Here is a 16779-nt window from a genome sequence, read left to right on the forward strand (position 1 = left end):
GCACTAGACTCAGTTAGTATTTGTGATTGCAATGGTCCAAGTTCAATTGTCCCTCTGGCATGCAAATTTCCAAATATTGCTCTGGAGAGGCAGATTGAAGCTCCAAATAAAGAATGGAGAGAACTTGATCTTCAAAATAAGAATGATTTAACTGAAGCTGCCAAACCAGAAAATTATTGGTATAGAATTTCTAAGGGAAAATATGGAGATGAAGCTCGTTATCCGGTCCTATCATGCTTTATATTTCAGCTCCTATCATTACCACATTCTTCAGCTACAGCCGAGAGAATATCTTCAGTCCTAAATAACATTAAAGACAAGAATATGTCTAATCTGCTTATCCAAACAATGAATGCTCCGCTACATTCAAAATGTCTTCTTCGTATTCTAAACTGCACACCAGATGCAGAGCTTTGTGCTAAATTAAAAGAAAGGTAAGGAAATTGGTACAAAGTTGAACCTCGCCCAATTGACGACGCAACCATCTAATCATAAAGTAAGTACATTAAATATGTGTAGGTCATTTTAAAATAAAGCCCTGTATATTATAAATAAAATATATTATGCATTTGAGTTGATTTATAGGCAAACTATTAGAAATTCGAATTTGGTACCTTTTGAGCAAAATTTGGTACTTTTATTTTGTTAAATCTGGTATTTTCGTCAAAATACGTTTGGCAAGCTCGCTACGAAGTCGTCGATAGACTGTATCTATCTGGCACTCTACGACCCCCAATCATACAGGGGTTACAATCCTCAAAAGTTGGATCGTTATAATGTCCTGGTAATATAAGCACTGACACGACTATCAACACAGTCTACACGTACTCTCGAGAACCTGACCTTGATCTTCTGTCGACCGGCTCCTGGTTTATTTATAATGGCTGGTTACTACCAGTTTTTATCGGGAGAGGTGTACAGTTTCACTATACAAGAAAATATACATGGTGAACGAGAGAGCGAGAGAAAGGGGAAGGGAAAGAGAAAGAGAAAGAGAGAGAGAAAGAGACAGACAGACAGACAGACAGACAGACAGACAGAAAGAGATAGACAGAGACAGAAAAAGAGAGCAAGGGAAAATACTAGAAATTCGTCTTCACTATCAATGTGAATCTGACGCGTGTAACATACAGTTGAAAATGAAGAGAAGCGCTGGACAAAAATTTATATTCAGCAAAAGAAGAGAAGGAACTATATACATATATATATACACATAAACATTTACGCATAAGATCTTTGATATTATCACGTTTGATATACGTGAGTTAATATTTCATTTAAAATTGAGAGACAGAGACAGACAGACAGGCAGAGAATGAGGAATATCAAAGTTTTCTTCGTTGTTGAAAGATCGCCCTTCTAAGTGTCATCAAATTTAATTTGTCTCCGTCTTTTTAATATGAACTTTCTTTTTAATTAATATTAGAAAGTTATTGCATACGATATTACCCTCACCTAATTTCATAAAATTTTTTTCAATTGAAAGAAAATGATTAGTGTGGGGAAAGAAATTATCATGTTTCGTTAATAATAATAATAATAATAATAATAATAATAATAATAATAATAATAATAATAATAATAATAATAATAATAACAATAACAGCAACAACAACAGCAATATGAACAGCAGCAATAATAAGAAAATAAAAATAGTTTCTTTATTAACGACTGAGGGCAATTTCATACGCCAATGTATGTATATATTCATATATATATAATATATATACACATATGTGTATATATGTATTTGTGTGTTTATATAATATATATATATATATATATATATATATATATATATATATATTATATATATATATATATGCATATAATATATATATATATTATATATATATATATATATATATATATATATGTGTGGTGTGTGGTGGGTTGTATGTATGTATGTATGTATGTATGTTTTCATATTTATGTACAGAAATATGTAGCTATATATACATATACATACACACACATATAAAAAGCAATTAGGTAGTTAAGAAAAATTCTATAAGAGATGAAAGCAATATTTATACAGAGAAGTAATGTTTGTCGACACTTAAATATGGCTGTTCCCTAGAAACGGACGTTACTGCCATTTTTTAACCATGGGATGACGTCTTCTCTAGCTGGTTGTTCGGTGCAGCCTGCACCCAGTATATATTGCAAGCGGGGAGTTAACCCTTGTTATCACATGCTCGCAGCTCGTCAAAAGAGAAAGACAGAACAAATAACAAAGATAAAAATTGGATAACCCGGGCGTTTTGTTCCACTAAACACTTCAAGGAGTGCCCCAGCAAGGCGAAAGAACAATTCATCCAAAGAGTCGTCTCAAAAATATTTAGACGATTATTTTTGTATCTATTTTAATTAGCTTTCGCTGATGAAATACAAAAATACAAAACGCAGAATCATATGTACATTCACGTATCAAAGCAATATAATACTGAAAAACTTGCAGTATACGAGACCTGATCAATAAGTATCCGGACTGTTCCTACAGGAACGAAGCTAAAGCACGCACAGTAAAACCGCTTGGCATAGATTGACCTAGAACGCTGTTGTGCATGTTCACTATGCTTCAACGTTCTAGCTCACTTCCACTATTTAGAAGTGTTTAGAAGGAACGTGTGTAGCGTGTGATTATCGCATTGACCATGATAGGGAAAGTTGTCATGGCGATACTCGCTCAGAGGCTTACCCAAAGCTGCAGAAAGTGTATGGAGAAGAGCGTATGAGCCTCACACAAGTGTAAGAGTAGTTCGGACGTTTACAAGATGGCAGAAAATATATTGGTATTGACGAACGTTCTGGGAGGCCCGAAACTAGCAGAACTGAGAAAAACATCGCAGATGGGCGTGCAGCTGTGTTGAGAAATTATCAAATCCCCGTAAGATTTAGGTATGGGACGTGTGTCTGCCGAGTTTCTGCCAAAACTGCTTTCAGCTGACCAAAAGTACACTCGGGTTTCATTTGCACAAGATCTCCTTGATTATGTCGAGGTTGATGAGAACTTTTCGAAAACTCTGCGTAGGCCTCTGAGCTGGTATCGCCAAGCTTTTGACAAAATTTAACGCAGATTCCCTATTCAACTTTCACGCCTTCCTTTCAAGCACTGTTGTAAACAGCGGAAGACGATCAACGTTCAAGGTAAATGTGTGCCAAGCGGCTTTACTCTGCGTGCTTTAGCTTCGTTACTATGGATATTTATTGAACAAACATATATTACAAACCCATGTGCACGTATAGAAGCGCGTGCATGCACACACACAAACATATACAATGCGCATACACACACACACGCGCACACGCGCATGTATAAATATATATGTGGAGGTGTATTTAGCAATATATATTATTTGAGCTCAAATTTTAGAACGAAATAAATTTAAACTTACCCGCATCTACTTGCAAAGAAAGAAAGAAAAAAGAAATAAGAAAGAATTATATAGAAGCATAATAAAATAAAAGTATATACACATATATAAAAACAATCCCCCATCCTTATTTCATAGCAAATCCTACTTCTCCCTACCACTTAAACCAAATGGCAGTTATCCTGTGCCGATGAAGATAAATAACCCAGAAACCATGGTACGCAAGGATGAGTAGGGTTATTAACTCTCTTGATCAAGGTATAAGGACGCAGTTGTGCGTCGGTAGCCAATTGGAAAAGAGTTTTCCCTGGGGCTAAAAAAGTTAATAACATCGTCCTAATCAGGATTGCTACTTTACTTTCGCAAATATGTTTTCCTCTTCATGTATATATACAGACGCACATATTTATAAATATGAAGCCAAGATAAGCTAAGGGACATAAAACGAATCACCCGCAGCCATCTTACTACGTAAGAGTTATGACGTAGACGACCGGGATAACTATTACACGTAATAGTTGGACTGATTCTCCATATTCAGTTTTGTACATCTTAAGCAGTAGTCCAAAAGGCCTCTAAAGGATATCATCTTTTTAGGGCTCCATATAAGATTTTAGGGGTTTACGTAACAAAATAGTGAATTGGGAATACGCAAAAGTATTTTAAGGGCTTCTACACAAATTTTGTTTTAGTTGTATGCATTGCTATGTATTGCAAGAAACAATGATATTTCTCTCTCTAACATTCTATATAATTCAAACTACACAATTTCATGTGTGATAGGTCGATTTTATCCACCCTGGTGCTCAACTGACACTTATTTTATCCAACTTGAAAGCATGAATGACAAAGTCGACCTCAACGGAATTTGAACTAAGAACGTAAATACAGATGGAATGCCGCTAAGCCTTTTGCCCGCTGAGCTAACGATTCTTATTTCTTTACTGTCCACTAGGGGCTACACACAGAGGGGGCAAACAAGGACAGACAAACGGATTAAGTCGATTATATCGACCCCAATGCATAATTGGTACTTATTTGATCGACCCCGAAAGGATAAAAGGCAAAACAGGAATTTTGAAAACAACACCTAAAAAGCTAATTGGTACTTAATCGACCCCCCCAAAAAGCACCTTAAAAACTTTTTTTAAACATCGAATGACTATGGGGATCCACCAAAATAAGATAGTAATCAAAGCTGTCCTTAGATGCAAAAAAATGGCTTGAAATCCCCTGCTCTCTGAAGTAAGAAGTCAACTCTTGTCTGGCACATCAGATATCTCTATATCCCATAGTTACGAAACAATGTGGTAAACAAAGTCAATATCATGATTTATAATGAATTTTAAACATCATTCATGTATTATTTGATTTCCTACTGAATTCATACAGGTTATTAAAACCAAAATGATTTCTAGTATATTAATATTTGGTATAGATGATAAAATAAACGTTTAAGATTTTAAATTATAAAGAAATATTAAATTATATTAATTGAATTAATTAAATTCGACACTTTATAATATGATTCAATTATAATATATATATATATATATATATATATATATATATATATATATATATTATCATATTATATATATATATATATATATATATATATTATCATATATATTATATATATATATAATATATATATATATATCTATATATATATATATATATATATAATATATATATATATATATATATATGTATGTATATATATATGGGAGGTATATATTATATACAAAATTGTATATTACATATATATACACAATACATGTATATATGTATGTATAACGTATACCTATTATACATACACACAACACACACATATACATTCGTGCCCGCACGCTTTAATTTATGCATACGCGACTGCACGAAAATAAATTATAGCATTTAATGAAATATTATATCATTATAATTATGTATTTATACAAATTTATGCGCGGTATACGAAGTGATTTATATGAATGAATAAACATCGAATGTTTATTCACTCTCATTATTTGTCTCATTTATGAATAGCATCAATGATGGTTTGAATTAAGATTTGCGATATTGCACTGCGGCGCATGAATGTTGCATTGTTTCAAATAACTTCTGTTTTTGTTTCCCTACGGAAAATGATAAATCTTAGAAATCATGCATTTAAATTAAATATATAATATATATATATATATATATATATATATTATATATATATATATATATATATATTATATATATATATATATATATGCATAGATAGATGGATATAGACATATATTATATATAAGTATATATATATATATATATAATACATACATACATAAATACATACATACATATATAGAAAGAGAGAGAAAAAGAGCTACTGATGTACATAAACACGATTAGGCTTATATATATATATGACTACACATACATGTATGCACGTGTGTGTGTATATATGTGTGTGTGTAGGTATATATGTATATGTATATATAACCTAATTGTGCGAACCCCACGCACCCCCACCATTTACTTCCTCCCCAAAATCCACAAACCCAACAACCCTGGCCGCCCCATCGTCTCCGCCTGTAACTGCCCCACGGAGCTCATCTCTAAATACCTCGACCGTGTTCTTGCCCCCTAGTGGCGTCTCTTCTCTCCCATATCCACGGTACCAACCATGCTCTCCGGCTTTTCAACTCTTTCTCCTTTCCTCCCGGCTCCTCCAAAATCCTTTTTACTATGGACATCCAGAGCCTCTATACCGTCATACCTCACCACGAAGTACTGCGGGCACTTGAACACATTCTCGACCTCCGCCCCAACCCTGAACCTGACACCTCCACACTCATTCGTCTGGCCGAACTTGTCCTTACTCTCAACTGCTTCTCGTTCGCGGGTGAGTTCTACCTTCAGGTCTCGGGAGTGGCCATGGGAACGCGAATGGGCCCTACTATGCGAACCTGTTCGTTGGCTATGTTGAGGCCCAAATATTCTCTAATTTCACTGGTCCCACTCCTGAACTATACCGTCGTTACATTGACGACATTATCGGTGCCACCTCACTCTCCCGTGAACATCTAGACTCCTTCCTCTCTTTCGTTCAATCCTTCCATCCAGCCCTCCACTTCACCTCCACTATCTCCAACACCTCTGTCTCCTTCCTCGACATTTCGGTCAGCATTCATCACTCCACTCTCACCACCTCCATTCACTACAAACACACAGACTCACACTCATATCTAAACTTCTCTTCCTCCCACCCAAAACACACAAAGCTTTCCATCCCCTATTCCCAATTCCACCGTCTACGTAGGCTCTGTAGTGACAACCATGACTTTGAGACTCAGTCTCAACACATGGCTCACCACTTCATCCTACGTGGATACCCCTCACCACTAACCACACCGCCCTTGCAAGAGCACGTTCCGTAGACCGTGCATCTGCTCTCTCCCCACGAACACGCCCTGTAGTCTCCCGCCTCCCTTTTCCCCTCACTTACCACCCCACGACCCTACCTCTCCAACGCACCATTCTTCGAACTTTCTGGCATCTCCAGTCCGACCCGTCCACTTCACACCTCTTCCCTAACCGACCCCTCCTTCAAACGAGCCCATAACCTACGAGACCTTTTGGTCCACAGCCCCTTCCCTGACCCTACTTCCCAACCTGGCTCGTTCCCCTGCTCCCGCCCACGTGCCGCACTTGCCCTTACCTCTCCAACACCACCCTCCTCACTGGCACCCATCATCGACCCTATCGCATCATCAACTCCTTCACCTGCACCTCCAGCAATATCATCTATTGCATCTCTTGCTCTCTCTGCCATTCCCTGTACATCGGACAAACGGGACGCCGCTTGGCTGACCGGTTCGCGGAACACCTCCGTGACATTCGCCTTGCCAACGACACACCGGTCTCACGCCATTTCCGCTCCACCGATCACTCCTTGCAACATCTGTCTGTGTTCGGTTTGTCCTTCCACAGAGGCCATCCGGATTCCCGTTTGCGCCGTGAACAGGAATTAATCTTCTCTCTTCGCTCTTTTACGCCATTTGGTCTCAACTCTCCCCCCTCCTCGTCTAACCCCCCTCTCCCCTCTCCCCTCTCCCCTCCTCATCTAACCTCCCCCCGACCACTACTTCTCTTCAGTCCTTCATCCTTTCACCCCTACTCTCTTTCCCTCCTCTTCCCCTTCCCTCTTTCTCTCTGCTCCCTCACTCCACTTCTCTCTCCCCCTCTCTATCCTCCCTCCTCCTCTCCCCTCCTCTTCTCCTCTCCTTCCTTCTACCCCTTCCCCTCCTCCTCCCTCCTCTTCTCCTCTTTCATTCTCCCCCCTCCCCTCATCTCATCTCCCCCTCTCCCCCTCCTCACTCTCACCTTTCCCCCTTCTCCCTCCTCCCTCCTCTTCTCCTCTTCTCCTCTTTCCTTTTCCCCTCCTCTTCCCCTCCTCCTTCACTTCCCCCTCTTCCTCTCTTCCTCCTTCCTTCCTTCCTTCCTCTCCCCCTCCCGCTCTCCCCTCTCTCACCTTATCCCCCACTCCTCCCCTCCCCCCTCATCTCCTCTCTCTACACTACTCCATACGACATTACACATCACATCATACATACATACACACGTCCAGACCTCTCATACGCACTACGTACACTCTCATACACACACACACCCTTATGTTGGGGCGTGGTCATTTGACCCTGCTATCTCCCCTATTTTCGCTCTTGCGTCTCACGTTTGATCTTTGACTTCTGGCCGGAATCAGATCGCCATGTTGATTCGCTAGCTTCTGTACGCATTTTTTCTTCTCTCCTTGTTTCTCTCCGTGTTTGTTTTCTGTGTATCTTTCTGTTGAAGAGCGTAGGCTCGAAACGTAAAAGACTTGTTTTATTTATATTCCTGAGCGCCATACTAGTACAATTGTTTGTTTGTATTCCACCTGCCTTCGTCTTTTGTTTATTTTCATAAAGCTTCCCGTTATATATATTCTTATTCTTTTATTCTTTTGTTTTAGTCATTCGATTGCGGCCATGTTGGAGCACCGCCCTTACTCGAACAAATCGACCCCAGGAGACCTAGTACTTATTCTATCGGTTTCTTTTGCTGAACCGCTACGTTACGGCAACGTAAACACATCTGCATCTGCTGTTAAGTGATCATCCGGGGACAAACTCAGACACACACACACAAACACACACACACACACACACACACACACATATATATATATATATATATAATATACGACGGGCTTCTGTCAGTTACCGTCTACCAAATACACTGACATGGTTTTCGTCGCGCCTTGTCTATAGTAGAAGACACTTGCCCAAGGTGTCACGCATCGGGGTTCAACCCGCAGCCATCTTGTTGGTAAGAAAGCTACCTACCACAGGGCACACCTGCGCCTGTATATATATATATATTTTCTCCCCCCGACCCCTACTTCTTCAGTCCTTCATCCTTTCACCCCTACTCCCCTTCCCTTCTTTTTCCCTCTTTCTCCTCCCTCTTCCCCTTCCCTCTGCTCCTCTCTCCCCTTCCTTCCTTCCCCCATCCTCTCCTCTTCCCCTTCTTCCTCCCCCTCTTCTTTCTCCCTCTCCCGTTCTCCCCCTCCCCCTCTTCTCCTCACTACACCACACATGACTTTACACATCACACATCATATATGTGCCATACTAATACACACACCAACTAATACATACTAATAGTACTAATACATACTAGTACATACTAATACTTACACCAACCCTATACACACACACTCCAGACCCCGCATACGCACTTATACTCTCTCACACACACACACACCTATACATACCAATACTACTATACATACTAATACATACTAATACATACACCAACCCCATACATACGCCGTCCAGACCAATCCTACGCACTAATACTCTCTCATACACACACACACACACACACACACCCTTATACATACTAATACATACACCAACCCTATACATACACACATCCAGACCCCTCCCCACGCACTTTTAGCTGGTTCCTCAACCCCTTTTATCAACCCTATTATCTCCCTTATTTCGCCTCGCTCGCGCGTCTCATGTTTGATCTTTGACCTCTGGCCGAAATCAGATCGCCATGTTGATTCTTAGCTACTGCCACGCATTTTTTTTCTCTTCTTTCTTTCTGTGTTTTCTCTCTCTGTTATCTTTCTGTTGAAGCGTAGGCTCGAAACGTTAAAGACTTGTTTTATTTATATTTCCTGAGCGCCATACTAATACAATTGTTCGTTTGTTTTCCACCTGCCTTCGTCCTTTTTTTTATTTCATAAAGCTTCCCGTTATATATTATGCGCTCACGTGGTCTCACTTTCATCCTATATTCTACCAATACCACTATCAACACTTACCTCTACCTTGGATTTTCTTTACCTCTTGGATACTTACCATCGGCTGCACCTCTCTTTCGCGGATCAAAGTGACTTTGCATTGATGTGAAATCCTTAAAAATATACCACACGACGTCTACACATTTCTCACCTTGAACTTTCAACCTTGAACTTGTTCGCATAAACTGTCCCGTTTGTTGTATTTTTATTTTCTCTTATATTACCACTTGTTTTAACATTCATTTCATGCTTCCACATTTTCCTGAATTTTTGTTCTCCTTTCCGTCTTTCTTCCCTCTCTAGATGTCCATACTCCGTTTCCTCTGCCTGCACCCCCCTTTTTTGGCCTCCCCCTCTCTCTGCTTCCCTTCTTTCTTTCCCTTTTCCGTTTGCCCCGTCTTTTCTGCCCCTATCGCTTACTTATCTAGTTTTTTATACGATTATTATTTTTTTTTTTTTTTGAACGTTTGTTTTTTCCCCTTTTTTCTATTTTTTCATACGATAATTTTTTTTTTTTGTTTTTTCGAACGTTTTTTTTCCGCTATCCCATCATGCCGGATCCTAGGTCCTACCTCCTCACCCTCAATCACCGTTTGAAGGATCATCTACGTTCGCTTCCTGTATATCGCCTTCAGCCGTCCGTTAATCTCTCTCTACTTCTTTTTAAAAAAACCCGCTTCTCTAGCCATGTCTCTTTCCTAAGCCGCTGCCTACATCACCGACTCATCCCTAAAGGTTTCCGCCTCCACTTCCACCCTGCTCTCCACTCGGATTCTTCCATCTTACCCATACTCCGCACCAATCTTACCGCTTATGCGGGCCACCATTTCTCTCCAATCTCTCCAAACTACATGCCATCAACCGCCTTCTTCCTCCTGCTTTCTCCACCTTCTTCTCCTCTCTGCCGCCTCTCTATGCTCCAAACACGCTACGCTTCATTATCCATTTGAATCAACTCTTCCATCAATTTCTTTCTGATACCAAACTTCGTAAACTCCAATCACTCTTCCATTCCACCCTACCCGACGCCACTACCCCAACTCCTCCACCACCCTTCTCCCCTCCCGATAGGCTCCATCCACCCACACCTAACCCACTGCCCCTCCCTACAACCCCTTCTCCCCTCCCGTTAGGCTCCATCCACCTACACCTAACCCTACTGCCCCGCCCAACCACCCCCACACACCTCCCCAATCCCTCCCCCTCAGACCTCCACGAGACCTACCACCCCTCCTACTTCTATTCCACCCACCCCTTCTCCACTTCCGTCTGTTGTTACCATTCCCCCGATCTTCCCCTCTCTGCGGCTGAACGCTCCGTCCTTGGTAGGGGTCTGCGTTTCATCCCCCTCACTCCATCCTGTAAGGAATTCCAGACGCGAGTTGATGTCCACAGCTTTGTGCGCCGTGTCCGGTTGGGTGCGCATTACCACGACTCGCCACCCACACCCACGAAGAGGACGACTGCTTCACTGGCCTGGGCCGCCGACCATCCCCGTGGACGCTGCCCCTGGCCAGATCCTAGCAGTGGATCTTTTCGCGGGCGCTTGTCAGCGTGCATTGGAGCGGTTCAACTTCTCCAGGCACCAACGCCGCCTCAACATCTCCCCGGCTGAGCTCTTGGCTCTTCGTTCCCTCCAACGGCGCGCTGACATTATCATCAAACCGGCTGACAAGGGTGGAGCTGTAGTGGTGTGGCGCGCGGACCTATAGGGCCGAGGCTTTCCGCCAACTCAATGACACCTCCTTCTATTCCCCTCTGCCCTCTAACCCCACACGTAGCTACCAACAGACGGTATCCTCTACTGTCCAAGACCTCATCTCGTCCTCCCCGTCTCCCCCGCACCGCATCCAACCTAATTGTGCGAACCCCACGTACCCCCACCATTTACTTCCTCCCCAAAATCCACAAACCCAACAACCCTGGCCGCCCCATCGTCTCCGCCTGTAACTGCCCCACGGAGCTCATCTCTAAATACCTCGACCGTGTCCTTGCCCCCCTAGTGGCATCTCTTCCCTCCCACATCCACGATACCAACCATGCTCTCCGGCTTTTCAACTCTTTCTCTTTCCTCCCGGCTCCTCCAAAATCCTTTTTACTATGGACATCCAAAGCCTCTATATTGTTTATCCCTCACCACGAAGGACTGCAGGCCCTTCGACACTTTCTTGACCTCCGCCCTAACCCTGTACCTGAAACCTCCACACTCATTCGTCTGGCCGAACTTGTCCTTACTCTGAACTGCTTCTCGTTCGCGGGCGAGTTCTACCATCAGGTCTCGGGAGTGGCCATGGGAACGCGAATGGGCCCCAACTATGCGAACCTGTTCGTTGGCTATGTTGAGGCCCAAATATTCTCTAATTTCACTGGTCCCACTCCTGAACTATATGGTCGTTATATTGACGACATTATCGGTGCCCCTCACTCTCCCGCGAACATCTAGATTCCTCCTCTCTTTCGTCCAATCTTTCCATCCAGCCCTCCACTTCACTTCCACTATCTCCAACACCTCTGTCTCCTTCCTCGACATTTCGGTTAGCATTCTTCACTCCACTCTTACCACCTCCATTCACTACAAACACACAGACTCACACTCATACCTCAACTTCTCTTCTCCACCCAGAACACACCAAGCTTTCCATCCCCTATTCCCAATCCTCCGTCTACGTAGGCTCTGTAGTGACGACCATGACTTTGAGACTCAGTCTCAACGTATGGCTCACCACTTCACCCTACGTGGATACCCCTTACCACTATCCACACCGCCCTTGCCAGAGCACGGTCCGTGGACCGTGTATCTGCTCTCTCTCCCCCGAACCCGCCCTGTAGTCTCCCGCCTCCCTTTCCCCTCACTTACCACCCCACGACCCTACGTCTCCAACGCACCATTCTTCGAGCTTTCCGTCATCTCCAGTCCGACCCGTCCACTTCACACCCTCTTCCCTAACCGACCCCCTTCCCTCTTTCAAACGAGCCCACAACCTTCGAGACCTTTTGGTCCATAGCTCCTTCCCTGACCCTACCTCCCAACCCGGCTCGTTCCCCTGCTCCCGCCCACGTTGCCGCACTTGCCCTTACCTCTCCAACACCACCCCGCCTCACTAGCACCCACCATCGACCCTATCCCATCATCCACTCCTTCACCTGCACCTCCAGCAATATTATCTATTGCATCTCTTGCTCTCTCTGCAATTCCTTGTACATCGGACAAACGGGACGCCGCTTGGCTGACCGGTTCGCGGAACACCTTCGTGACATCCACCTTGCGACGACACACCGGTCTCACGCCATTTCCGCTCCACCGGTCACTCCTTGCAACACCTATCTGTGTTCGGTTTGTCCTTACACAGAGGCCATCCGGATTCCCGTTTGCGCCGTGAACAGGAATTAATCTTCTCTCTTCGCTCTTATACGCCATTTGGTCTCAACTCTCCCCCCCTCCTCATCTAACCCCCCTCCCCCCCTTCCTCACCTATCCTTTCTCCCCCGACCCTACTTCTTCAGTCCTTCATCTTTCACCCCTACTCACCCCTTCTCCCCTCTCTCCCTTCCTTCTTTCCCTCTTTCTCCTCCCTCTTCCCTTCCCCTCTGCTCCCTCTCCTCCCCTTCTTCTCCCCCATCCTCTCCTCTCCCCCTTCTCCTCCCCCTCTTCTTCCCCTTCCCCTTCTCCCCCTCCCCCTCTTCTCCTCACACTACACCACATGACTTTACACATCACATCACATATGATGTGCCATACTAATACACACACCAACTAATACATACTAATACGTACTAATACATACTAGTACATACTAATACTTACACCAACCCTATACATACACACGTCCAGACCCCGCATACGCACTTATACTCTCTCACACACACACCACCTATACATCCAATACGTACTAATACATACTAATACATACTAATACATACACCAACCCCATACATACGCACGTCCAGACCAATCCTACGCACTAATACTCTCTCATACACACACACACACACACACACACACACACCCTATACATACTATACATACACCAACCCTATACATACACACATCCAGACCCCTCCCACGCACTTTTAGCTGGTTCCTCAACCCTTTTATCACCCTATTATCTCCCCTTATTTCGCTCTCGCTCTCGCGTCTCATGTTTGATCTTTGACCTCTGGCCGAAATCAGATCGCCATGTTGATTCGTTAGCTACTGCACGCATTTTTTTTTCTCTCCTTCTTTCTGTGTTTTTTCTCTCTCTGTGTATCTTTCTTTGAAGAGCGTAGGCTCGAAACGTTAAAGACTTGTTTTATTTATATTTCCTGAGCGCCATACTAATACAATTGTTCGTTTGTTTTCCACTGCCTTCGTCTTTTGTTATTTTCATAAGCTTCCCGTTATATCTATATAATATTGACAAATTATTTTTTAAAATATGTAAGAAATATAGAAGACTAAGGGGAGAAAGCATAGATTTTCAACTCGACAGCTGTTTCTGGGAGGTCTGAATTACGTAATTGTTGTAATGCACATAACCTACAGATGGAGGGGGCTAAGAGTGATGGACATGCAAACTGTTGTTGGATACAATATAATCATTACAAGAAAACGGTATCATTCCCCCAAGAGAGATATATATATTTATATATATATATAATATATATATATATATAATATATATAATATATTATATAACAAACACACATGTATATACTAGTATATATATATATATATATATATATATATATATATATACAAAAAAACACACATACACAACACTTACACATAATATATATACATATTTATCTATATATATATATATCTATATAACATTATTTACATTTAACGGATATTTGTCCTCATCTTTCTTCTTATTAACACAACGTTCCGGCTGATATTACTACTACTACCACCACAACCACCACCGCCACCACCAATACTACTACTACTACTACTACTACTACTACTACTACTACTACTACTACTTACTGCTGCTGCTGCTACTACATCTACAACTACAACCACCACCACCGCCACTACTACTACTACTACTACTACTACTACTACTACTACTACTAAAGATGATGATGATGATGATGATGACGATATCTTTATCATTATCATTGTTGTTGTTGCTGTTGCTATTGGAAATGTCTCCGTTATTGTGTTGGTTATTGTTATTTTCCTAAATTTCAGCCTTTTGTATTTCGCTCTTTTCATGTCTTATTTGAAAGTTACTCGGAATATATATATATATATATATATATATATATATATATATATATATATATATATATATATATATATATATATATATATATATTGCTTCAATATCTCTCTTATTCTTTTCAATGCGTTAGTGTTGTTATTTTAGAATTCCGTCGTCATCATCATGATCATGATCATGATCATCACCATCATCATCACTACCATCATCGTCATAGTCATCACCATCATCATCATCATCATCATCATCATCATCATCATCATCATCAACACCAACACCAACACCACCACCATCAAAACCACCACCACCGCCACCATCACCACCATCACCACCACCACCACCACCACCATCAAAACCACCACCACCACCATCAAAACCACCACCACCACCGCCACCATAATCATCATCATCATCATCATCTTCATCGTTCTTCTACTTATTATTAATGTTATTATTATTATTATTATTGTTGTTGTTGTTGTTGTTGTTGTTATTATTATTATTATTATTATTATTATTATTATTATTATTATTATTATTATTATTATTATTATTATTACTCTGTTGAACATTAGCATCATCAACATTCTATCCTAATCAATATGGTAGAAGTTGCTTTTTTCGTAATATATATTTCAAGTTGATTTTATTTCCTAATAATGATCTTTCGTTTTTTGTTTTTCTTTTTTCTTTCATCAATCATTTTTTTTTCTCTTTATCCTTCATTCATATTTTCTCATAATTTTGCCTGTAGTAGCTTATCCGGAATTGAAGAATCTCTTTCAATGTCTATCACTTCCTTCCTAAACCATATCTCTATGTCTAATTCTTATTCAACTACGCTAGGCCTTGTTGTATATGTTATAAAAAAAAAGAGAGAGAACTGACGTGATTGCTATGAAAATCCATATAAAATACTTACTGAAATATTCATGCTTATATATATATATATATATATATATATATATATACAAACATACATCCATAGACACACATGCATACCTTTATATATAAACATGTACAATATATATATGTATATATGTATATTTATAGTGTGTGTATATATATATAATATATATATATATACACACAAACATACATCCATAGACTACAAGCTTACCTCTATATATATACATGTACATATATATATATTATATATATATATGTATATTTATATGTGTATATATATATTATACATATACAGATATATATAATATAATATTATATATATATATATACATATATATATATACATATACAATATACATATACATATACATATATATGTATAATATATATATATATGATATATATATATGTGTATATATGTATATATGTATATGTATAATATGTATATATATGTAATATATTGTAATATATATGTAATTATGTATATATATATATATATTTATATATTATATATATATATATATATATATATATACATGAATATACACAGACACACTCCATATATATATATATTTATATCAATAATTTTTCTTGCTTTATTTAAAATTGGTTACTGTTCATATAAATTTCTTTGAAACATTTTCCGTTTAAAATTTCAAATATCGTTCATTGTATGAGCTCAACTCTCTTCAACATAACAGAAAGAAGCATTAACTGCTGGCTATCCTTAAAACGGTGCGCCAACACATACATGAAACTGCGACCATGCTGGGGCACCGTCTTGGCGAATTTCTAGTTGAATGAATCGGACACTAATACTTACTAATTTTTTTAAAATCCTGGTACTTAAACTGTCGATCTCTTTTGCCGGACCGCTAAGTTACGGGGACGTAAACACAAAATCACTGCTTGTGAAGCGTTGACGTGGAGATAAACATAGACACGAAGACATACCCCC

This window comes from Octopus sinensis, linkage group LG6 (assembly GCF_006345805.1).
Source record: "Octopus sinensis linkage group LG6, ASM634580v1, whole genome shotgun sequence".
NCBI classification, from domain to species: Eukaryota; Metazoa; Mollusca; class Cephalopoda; order Octopoda; family Octopodidae; genus Octopus; species Octopus sinensis.